Source organism: Hyperoodon ampullatus, assembly GCF_949752795.1.
Source record: "Hyperoodon ampullatus genome assembly, chromosome: 7".
Taxonomy (NCBI): domain Eukaryota; kingdom Metazoa; phylum Chordata; class Mammalia; order Artiodactyla; family Ziphiidae; genus Hyperoodon; species Hyperoodon ampullatus.
The window spans coordinates 66,968,117-66,979,419 of record NC_136920.1 but is presented as its reverse complement, the minus strand read 5'-3'; the positions used below and the strand labels follow the sequence as shown (position 1 = coordinate 66,979,419).

Sequence of the window (11,303 nt, the reverse complement as noted above, 5' to 3'; positions counted from 1 at the left end):
AAACATACGAAAAGGTGCTCAAATTCATTAGTAGTTAGAGAAATGCAAATTAAAGTAATAATGAAGTTATTCATTACCTCTACCTGATTGTTAGAAAGAAACAGTAGTGCCAACTACTGGTGGTGGGGTGTAGAGAAAAAGGTACTTGCATACTTTGCCAAAGGAAATATGAATTATTTCAGTCCTTTTGGAAAGAGATCCGGCAACTTCTTCTAAAAATAAAAATATATCTTTTCTTCAACCTAGCGTTCCCTCTTGAAGACTTTCTTTTATACAAATGAACCCATCCTGATTTGAAAGGATATCTGTTAAGATACTGTGTTTTTTTGTTCTCTCTCTCTTTTTTCTTGGCTACAGAAAGCTTTATTTTTCCCATTTGGTCCAAGGCTTGGGAGAGGGCTCCAGGGCGGTTAAAAAGCTGTGAGAAGCTGCAGAGACGGGGCTGCAGGCAGAAGCCCTGACTCCAGAGGGGCTCCTCAGAGGCCGCTGGGCTCCAGAGGCTCACTAGTCACGATTGAGGGCGAGCCTTTCAAAGAGATATTCGTCCAGCCCAGCCTGGGGACCAGCCAGCCTGCGGAGGTTGGTCAGGTGATCGCCCATCTTCTTGACGGCTTTTACCTGCTCATCTAGGAAGTGGCTCTCCAGGAAGTCACAGAGGTGGGGGTCTGCGCGGGCAGAACCCACGGCATGCAGATCCAGAAGGGCCTAGTTCAGGTTCAGGTTCAGACTCTTCTCCCTGAGAACGGCGGCTTCCACAGCGTCCTGGGTTTTACCCCACTCATCTTGCTATGGCTTCTGCCCGTCCTGGAAAAGGGCGTGGCAGCCACACTGGTTTTGCATTTTCAAGAGACGCTCGGCACCCTCGTGCTTCTCTGTCAATTCAGGGAAAAAGTGGCCCATGCCCTCCAGAGCCACATTGTCACGGTCAAAATAGAAGTCCAGAGAGACGTAAGTGTAGAAGGCCCGCAGGGGCACGTTGGCCAGGCGATGGACAGCGGCCTCCACCCCAGGGGAAAAATTCTGACGAATTTGCGAGCTCATGTTAACGGGTAATAAGGAGCTAAGCTCAGAAAATGGTGTTAGCTGGTCCCGGAGGCCGAGGATAGCTGAGTGGCTGGTTCCCAAGGTTGTGACTGGAAAAAGGGTTGGAGGGTGGTTGCAGGCTGGAGGAAGGGGCGTTGCTGAGTCTAATCTGGCCAAACACCGTGGAAGCAAGAGACAGAGCCGGAGGACTGACGAGTGCACTGCAAGACTAAGATATTGTTAAGTGAGAAAAACAAGGTGCTAGAAATGTAGATAATATGATTCAATTTTTATAAGAGAAAACTTCCCTGGAGGTCCAGTGGTTAAGAATCTGTCTGCAATGCAGGGGACGCTGGTTCGGTCCCTGGTCGGGGAACTAAGATCCCACATGCCTCGGGTGCAACTACTGAGCCTGCACGCCGCAGCGAAAGATCCCGCGTGCCACAACAAAGACCCCATGCACCAAGGAGGGAAAGCGGCAGTGGGTGGGGATGGTGGTGAGCTGAATTGGGCGATTGGGTTGACATGTATACACTGATGGGTATAAAACTAATGACTAATAAGAACCTGCAGTATAAAAAAACAAACAAAAAACCAACTAATACTAAACTTTCTTTGGGTTATTTGTATGAAAATATGTTAATATAAATGTTTCAGACATTACATGGGATTTCTAAAAATCTTAAAAAAAAAAGACCCCATGCAGCCAAAAAATAAATAAATAAAGAACTATTTTTTTAAAAAGTCAAGAAAAGATAATATGATTCAATTTTTGTAAGAGAAACAATGAAAAGCTTCCCCCACTCTGAATATGAAGGTGTGAGATTATATAAATATGGAGAAATACATGGTCAGATTCATGCTAGGTTATTGACATGAGTTTTCTGTGGTATTGCATAGAGAGGGGAAGTTAGTAAACCAAATATAATGTCATCAACAATTTTCTGTGCAATATATTTACTTCTTTTTCCAATTAAAATTTTTATTTTACTGAAATTATTTGTATGAAGGTCAATTTTTTTTCATATATATTTTTCAACAAAGACTCAACTAATTAGCAATTTTTTTCCTACCGAGCTTGACTGGTTATAACTTTTGCTACTGTGAGTTTTCTTTTTGGCCATAACTTTTTGTTTGTTTGTTTTTCTTTTGTTTTGGCCGCACCGCAAGGCTTGTGGGATCTTAGTTCCCCCCACCAGGGATGGAACCAGGGCCCCTGGCAGTGAAAGCACTGAGTCTTTTTTTTTTTCCTAAATTTATTTATTTTTGTCTGCATTGCATCTTTGTTGCTGCGCCCAGGCTTCCTCTAATTGCGGTGAGCGGGGCATACTCTTTGTTGTGGTGCACGGGCTTCTCATTGTAGCAGCTTCTCTTGTTGCAGAGCACAGGCTCGAGGTGTACAGGCTTCAGTAGTTGTGGCATGCAGGCTCAGTAGTTGTGGCTCACAGGCTCTAGAGCGCAGCCTCAGTAGTTGTGGCACATGGGCTTAGTTGCTCTGCGGCATGTGGGATCTTCCCAGACCAGGGCTCGAACCTGTGTCCCCTGCATTGGCAGGTGGATTCTTAACCACTGGGCCACCAGGGAAGTCCAAGCTCTGAGTCTTAACTGCTGGACTGCTGGGACATTTCCAAGGCCATTACTTTTCATAAGTACAATTCCCCTGGATCAAATTATCAGATCAAAATTTTGAGTTCAAATTTTACTGTTTTCAGTAATACCTAAAAGATGTGATTCTTTTAGTCATTTAAAAATCAATAATAGATTTTCCTGTTTGAAGCTTTTGCCATTGCAATTTTTGTTTTGGATAGATTATTTCTGCAAGTAATATTTATTATGAATTGGATGTGTTAGTGACTTTATATTTCTTGGCCCAGAGCACAAAGCAAATACATAGAGCAAGGATGTCAGATCTAAATGCATGATGGGATGAAAATATCTTTGAGTTCAAAAGTGAGGGTCAAAATGCTCTTCTTTGTGCCTGACGTAGACTAAATGCTTGGTAATTACTAATTATTATTACTTGAAAACGTAGATCAATCCTACTCTATTTAGCCATCCTACTCTCTACAGGGTTTGTGGTTGAGATTAGGGAGACGACAGTTTGTGCAGAGCCGGGCCAGGGGTCAACAAGGTACCCTTACTAAGTGAGGCAGGCCAAGCAGGAGATGCAGTGGGACCTGGAGGTAATGCTCCAGGCTAAAGGGACGTTTGCTACTCAGCTCCCGCTAACTGTGGGTCCCGTGTTGCCATATCCTTAGATTTTTTTAACAATCTGAAAGTTCACATTTTCAGGTGAAATCCGATATTTAAGCATTGGTGGATAATTTGAATTTTATGAAACATATAATGGGCCAACATTATGTAGTTTCAGTGAAACACGTCTGCAGGCTGCATACTACTTTTTTTTTTAACATCTTCATTGGAGTATAATTGCTTTACAATGTTGTGTTAGTTTCTGCTGTATAACAAAGTGAATCAGCTATATGTATACGTATATCCCCCATCCCCTCCCTCTTGAGCCTCCCTCCCACCCTCCTTATCCCACCCCTCTAGGTGGCCACAAAGCACCGAGGTGATCTCCCCGTGCTATGCATACAAGTTTTTGACTTCGGTGTGGCTCAGCCCAGGGCTGTCCTCATGTTCCCAGTGTTGGAAAATGCGAACTATTAGGAAAGTGTCATCCTCTGTCTGCAAAGTCCCTCCTGCCAAGGAAATTTGGTTGTAACCCCAGGGTCAGATAAGTCAGGTGTGCCCTTGATCCAGATCTGAAGGATAGAGATGAAGGGAAGTGTGCTGGGGAGGGATTTGTCTAGTTGCACCCCATAGACTCCCTCATGTATTTCAGGGCACCCCCTTGAAATAGTAGCATGGGATGTTGGCTGTCCAGCAGCAGGTGGCAGCATTAGAACAAAGATTGGCCATGCTAGAACCCATGATATTCTCAATTCCTTCCTTATTTGTATATGAATAAAGGAAGGAATAGATTATCACCAGATCAATTTTAGAGGGAAGAAAATTATTTGCCATACACTTTCAGTTTAAAAAAAGATTTAAGCCCCTACTATATGTTGGCCTCTGGGCTGTGCATTTTCTCAACAGTCATCTTGTTTAAGCCTCACAGCCTGTCATGCAGGCAATTATTTCTCCTGCTTTAAAGACGGGGAAATTGAGTTTTAGAAGGCTAAAGGAATCTGCCCAAGGTTGTACTGTTTCTAAGAGGCAGAGTTGGGTCTGGAACTGGATCTTTGACTCTTTTCATGAAATCACACCTGTCACTACCAGCCTTGTCGTCACGTTGCTGTCTCAATTCTGTTAACGTTTTGCCTGATTGATGCTCTTAAGAAACTCGGACTGTGTTCTGGGACAGAGAAAGCCAGCATGGCAGAGTACATTTGCCCTAGATGCCAGCCAGGTGGTTATGCCCCAGAGCTGGTGATTGAGAGAAGGTGGATGCTATTATGGAGAAACACCACATTTACGGTCTGGGGGATGGATGTAGAAATTTGATGTGTCTCTCCTTTTTTTATGTAAAAATTCTTGTGACAAGAACAGATTACCTTTTCCCTTTCTTCTTATTGTTCAAAACATTGGCATAGAAAATACGTTATCTAAGAAGTTTAATATTTCTTGTGATAAATGCGAGGGGCTGGCCATCATTCCAGCAATTTGGTAATTAAAGTTGGAGGATGTTTGCATGACAGACCTACCCTCAGCTATTTTGTATGGTGTCAGACTGTGTTTGATTAACAAAGATTAATCTCCTGATTTTGTATAAATGGCTTAAGTCTGCTAAAGAATTTGCTAAATAAAACAGATCAACTAGCAAATTTCAGATTTTTTTCTGGCTTAAGGCAGTGCTGGGTAGAGAACAGATTCAGTACTGCTCCCCTCTTCCTGTGTGACCTTGTGCAAGTAACTCATTCTTCATTGATAAAGCAGGGGATGGATTGAATGACATCACAGGCTTCTTCCTGCTCTGCAGTCTATCAGTTTCTGGAGTCCCCATGGATCTGTATGGGACCATAACTAAGCCCCCTTCCACGCAAAGGAGCTGCAGAGGTGGGCACAGGGATTAGAGAAGCCCTTCCGCCTTCACAGGAATGATCCCAAGTCACTGGCTAGTTAGGAACCAACGAAAAAGAACACTATTACATTGCATTTAAAGAGCATGAACTTGAAATCAGACAGTTCTGATCCAGATCCTGGCTCCACTGGTTAATCTTTGGCAGAATCTGAATCTCTCTTTTCTTAGTAGATAGCTAAAGATTTGCTGTGAGTTTTTTTTTTTTTACATCTTTATTGGAGTATAATTGCTTTACAATGGTGTGTTAGTTTCTGCTTTATAACAAAGTGAATCAGTTATACATGTACATATGTTCCCATATCTCTTCCCTAATGTCTCTACCTCCCTCCCACCCTTCCTATCCCACCCCTCCAGGCGGTCACAAAGCACCGAGCTGATCTCCCTGTGCTATGCGGCTGCTTTCCACTAGCTGTCTACCTTACGTTTGGTAGTGTATATATGTCCATGCCACTCTCTCGCTTTGTCACAGCTTACCCTTCCCCCTCCCCATATCCTCAAGTCCATTCTCAAGTAGGTCTGTGTCTTTATTCCTGTTTTACCCCTAGGTTCTTCATGACATTTTTTTCCTTAAATTCCATATATATGTGTTAGCATATGGTATTTGTCTTTCTCTTTCTGACATACTTTGCTCTGTATGACAGACTCTAGGTCTAGCCACCTCATTACAAATAGCTCAATTTCATTTCTTTTTATGGCTGAGTAATATTCCATTGTATATATGTGCCACATCTTCTTTATCCATTCATCCGATGATGGACACTTAGGTTGTTTCCAGCTCCAGGCTATTGTAAATAGAGCTGCAATGAACATTTTGGTATATGACTCTTTTTGAATTATGGTTTTCTCAGGGTATATGCCCTGTAGTGGGATTGCTGGGTCATATGGTAGTTCTATTTGTAGTTTTTTAAGGAACCTCCATACTGTTCTCCATAGTGGCTGTACCAATTCACATTCCCACCAGCAGTGCAAGAGTGTTCCCTTTTCTCCACACCCTCTCCAGCATTTATTGTTTTTAGATTTTTTGATGATGGCCATTCTGACTGGTGTGAGATGATATCTCATTGTAGTTTTGATTTGCATTTCTCTAATGATTAATGATGTTGAGCATTCTTTCATGTGTTTGTTGGCAGTCTGTATATCTTCTTTGGAGAAATGTCTATTTAGGTCTTCTGCCCATTTTTGGATTGGGTTGTTTGTTTTTTGTTATTGAGCTGCATGAGCTGCTTATAAATTTTGGAGATTAATCCTTTGTCAGTTGCTTCATTTGCAAATATTTTCTCCCATTCTGAGGGTTGTATTTTGGTCTTGTTCATGGTTTCCTTTGCTGTGCAAAAGCTTTGAAGTTTCATTAGGTCCCATGTGTTTATTTTTGTCTTTATTTCCATTTCTCTAGGAGGTGGGTCAAAAAGGATCTTGCTGTGATTTATGTCATAGAGTGTTCTGCCTATATTTTCCTCTAAGAGTTTGATAGTGTCTGGCCTTACATTTAGGTCTTTAATCCATTTTGAGCTTATTTTTGTGTATGGTGTTAGGGAGTGATCTAATCTCATACTTTTACATGTCCCTGTCCAGTTTTCCCAGCACCACTGATTGAAGAGGCTGTCCTTGCTCCACTGTACATTCCTGCCTCCTTTATCAAAGATAAGGTGACCATATGTCCGTGGGTTTATCTCTGGGCTTTCTATCCTGTTCCATTGATCTATCTTTCTGTTTTTGTGCCAGTCCCATACTGTCTTGGTTACTGTAGCTTTGTAGTATAGTCTGAAGTCAGGGAGTCTGATTTCTCCAGCTCCGTTTTTCGTTCTCAAGATTGCTTTGGCTATTCGGGGTCTTTTGCATTTCCATACAAATTGTGAAATTTTTTGTTCTAGTTCTGTGAAAAATGCCAGGGGTAGTTTGATAGGGATTGCATTGAATCGGTAGATTGCTTTGGGTAGTAGAGTCATTTTCACAATATTGATTCTTCCAATCCAGGAACATAGTATATCTCTCCATCTATTTGTATCATCTTTAATTTCTTTCATCAGTGTCTTATAGTTTTCTGCATACAGGTCTTTTGTCTCTTTAGGTAGGTTTATTCCTAGATATTTTATTCTTTTTGTTGCAATGGTAAATGGGAGTGTTTTCTTGATTTCACTTTCAGATTTTTCATCATTAGTGTACAGGAATGCCAGAGATTTCTGTGCATTAATTTTGTATCCTGCTACTTTACCAAATCCATTGATTAGCTCTAGTAGTTTTCTGGTGGCATCTTTAGGATTCTCTATGTATAGTATCATGTCATCTGCAAACAGTGACAGCTTTACTTCTTCTTTTCCGATTTGGATTCCCTTTATTTCCATTTCTTCTCTGATTGCTGTGGCAAAAACTTTCAAAACTATGTTGAATAAGAGTGGTGAGAGTGGGCAACCTTGTCTTGTTCCTGATCTTAGTGGAAATGCTTTCAGTTTTTCACCATTGAGGGCGATGTTGGCTGTGGGTTTGTCATATATGGCCTTTATTATGTTGAGGAAAGTTCCCTCTATGCCTACTTTCTGCAGGGTTTTTATCATAAATGGGTGTTGAATTTTGTCGAAAGCTTTCTCTGTATCTATTGAGATGATCATATGGTTTTTCGCCTTCAATTTGTTAATATGGTGTATCACGTTGATTGATTTGCGTATATTGAAGAATCCTTGCATTCCTGGAATAAACCCCACTTGATCATGGTGTATGATCCTTTTACTGTGCTGTTGGATTCTGTTTGCTAGCACTTTGTTGAGGATTTTTGCATCTATGTTCATCAGTGATATTGGCCTGTAATTTTCTTTCTTTGTGACATCCTTGTCTGGTTTTGGTATCAAGGTGATGGTGGCCTCGTAGAATGAGTTTGGGAGTGTTCCTCCCTCTGCTATATTTTGGAAGAGTTTGAGAAGGATAGGTGTTAGCTCTTCTCTAAATGCTTGATAGAATTCGCCTGTGAAGCCATCTGGTCCTGGGCTTTTGTTTGTTGGAAGATTTTTTATCACAGTTTCAATTTCAGTGCTTGTGATTGGTCTGTTCATATTTTCTATTTCTTCCTGATTCAGTCTTGGCAGGTTGTGCATTTCTAAGAATTTGTCCATTTCTTCCAGGTTGTCCATTTTATTGGCATAGAGTTGCTTGTAGTAATCTCTCATGATCTTTTGTATTTCTGCAGTGTCAGTTGTTACTTCTCCTTTTTCATTTCTAATTCTATTGATTTGAGTCTTCTCCCTTTTTTTCTTGATGAGTCTGGCTAATGGTTTATCAATTTTGTTTATCTTCTCAAAGAACCAGCTTTTAGTTTTATTGATCTTTGCTATCGTTTCCTTCATTTCTTTTTCATTTATTTCTGATCTGATCGTTACGATTTCTTTCCTTCTGCTAACTTTGGGGTGTTTTTGTTCTTCTTTCTCTAATTGCTTTAGGTGCAAGGTTAGGTTGTTTATTCGAGATGTTTCTTGTTTCTTAAGGTAGGATTGTATTGCTATAAACTTCCCTCTTAGAACTGCTTTTGCTGCATCCCATAGGTTTTGGGTTGTCGTGTCTCCATTGTCATTTGTTTCTATGTATTTTTTGATTTCCTCTTTGATTTCTTCAGTGATCACTTCGTTATTAAGTAGTGTATTGTTTAGCCTCCATGTGTTTGTATTTTTTACAGATCTTTTCCTGTAATTGATATCTAGTCTCATAGCATTGTGGTCGGAAAAGATACTTGATACAATTTCAATTTTCTTAAATTTACCAAGGCTTGATTTGTGACCCAAGATATGATCTATCCTGGAGAATGTTCCATGAGCACTTGAGAAAAATGTGTATTCTGTTGTTTTTGGATGGAGTGTCCTATAAATATCAATTAAGTCCATCTTGTTTAATGTATCATTTAAAGCTTGTGTTTCCTTATTTATTTTCATTTTGGATGATCTGTCCATTGGTGAAAGTGGGGTGTTAAAGTCCCCTACTATGAATGTGTTACTGTCGATTTCCCCTTTTATGGCTGTTAGTATTTGCCTTATGTATTGAGGTGCTCCTATGTTGGGTGCATAAATATTTACAATTGTTATATCTTCTTCTTGGATCGATCCCTTGATCATTATGTAGTGTCCTTCTTTGTCTCTTCTAATAGTCTTTATTTTAGAATCTATTTTCTCTGATATGAGAATTGCTACTCCAGCTTTCTTTCGGTTTCCATTTGCATGGAATATCTTTTTCCATCCCCTTACTTTCAGTTTGTATGTGTCTCTAGGTCTGAAGTGGGTCTCTTGTAGACAGCATATATATGGGTCTTGTTTTTGTATCCATTCAGCCAATCTGTGTCTTTTGGTGGGAGCATTTAGTCCATTTACATTTAAGGTAATTATCGATATGTATGTTCCTATTCCCATTTTCTTAATTGTTTTGGGTTCGTTCTTGTAGGTCTTTTCCTTCTGTTGTGTTTCTTGCCTAGAGAAGTTCCTTTAGCATTTGTTGTAAAGCTGGTTTGGTGGTGCTGAACTCTCTCAGCTTTTGCTTGTCTGTAAAGGTTTTAATTTCTCCGTCAAATCTGAATGAGATCCTTGCTGGGTAGAGTAATCTTGGTTGCAGGTTTTTCTCCTTCATCACTTTAAATACGTCCTGCCAGTCCCTTCTGGCTTGTAGAGTTTCTGCTGAAAGATCAGCTGTTAACCTTATGGGGATTCCCTTGTGTGTTATTTGTTGTTTTTCCCTTGCTGCTTTTAATATGTCTTCTCTGTATTTAATTTTTGACAGTTTGATTAATATGTGTCTTGGCATATTTCTCCTTGGATTTATCCTGTATGGGACTCTCTGTGCCTCCTGGACTTGATTAACTATTTCCTTTCCCATATTAGGGAAGTTTTCAACTATAATCTCCTGAAATATTTTCTCAGTCCCTTTCTTTTTCTCTTCTTCTTCTGGAACCCCTATAATTCGAATGTTGGTGCATTTAATGTTGTCCCAGAGGTCTCTGAGACTGTCCTCAGTTCTTTTCATTCTTTTTTCTTTATTCTGCTCTGCACTAGTTATTTCCACTATTTTATCTTCCACATCACTTATCCGTTCTTCTGCCTCAGTTATTCTGCTATTGATCCCATCTAGAGTATTTTTAATTTCATTTATTGTGTTGTTCATCGTTGCTTGTTTCATCTTTAGCTCTTCTAGGTCCTTGTTAACTGTTTCTTACATTTTGTCTATTCTATTTCCAAGATTTTGGATCATCTTTACCATCATTATTCTGAATTCTTTTTCAGGTAGACTGCCTATTTCTTCTTCATTTGTTAGGTCTGGTGGGTTTTTATCTTGCTGCTTCTCCTGCTGTGTGTTTTTCTGTCTTCTCATTTTGCTTATCTTACTGTGTTTGGGATCTCCTTTTTGCAGGCTGCAGGTTCGTAGTTCCCGTTGTTTTTGGTGTCTGTCCCCAGTGGCTAAGGTCGGTTCAGTGGGTTGTGTAGGCTTCCTGGTGGAGGGGACTAGTGCCTGTGTTCTGGTGGATGAGGCTGGATCTTGTGTTTCTGGTGGGCAGGTCCATGTCTGGTGGTGTGTTTTGGGGTGTCTGTGGACTTATTATGATTTTAGGCAGCCTCTCTGCTAATAGGTGGGGTTGTGTTCCTGTCTTGCTAGTTATTTGGCATATGGTGTCCAGCACTGTAGCTTGCTGGTTTTGAGTGAAGCTGGGTGTTGTTATTGAGATGGAGATCTCTGGGAGAGTTTCGCCGTTTGATATTATGTGGTGCTGGGAGGTCTCTTGTGGACCAGTGTCCTGAAGTTGGCTCTCCCACCTCAGAGGCACAGCACTGACTCCTGGCTGCAGCACCAAAAGCCTTCATCCACACGGCTCAGAATAAAAAGGAGAAAAATTAGAAAGAAAGAATTAGTAGAAGTAGAAAGAAAGAAAGAAAGAAAGAAAGAAAGAAAGGAGGGAGGGAGGGAAGGAGGAGGGAAGGAAGGAGGGAAGCAAGGAAAGAAAGAAAGAAGATAAAGTAAAATAAAATAAAGTAAGATAAAATATAATAAAGTTATTAAAATAAAAATAATTATTAAGAAAAAAATTAAAAATAAAAACAAAATGGACAGATAGAACCCTAGGACATATGGTGGAAGCAAAGCTATACAGACAAAATCTCACACAGAAGCATACACATACACACTCACAAAAAGAGGAAAAGGGGAAAAAATCATAAATCTTGCTCTCAAAGTC

The 11,303-nt window shown here is 40.4% G+C and overlaps 1 pseudogene across 1 annotated transcript; it reads right to left on the bottom strand.

Annotated features, from left to right (window-relative positions):
* Positions 1-504: 504 nt before the first annotated feature.
* Positions 505-1,041, bottom strand: LOC307056150 (ferritin light chain-like; annotated as a pseudogene). Its single transcript has one exon. The product of its transcript is annotated as a ferritin light chain-like (transcript).
* Positions 1,042-11,303: the final 10,262 nt, after the last annotated feature.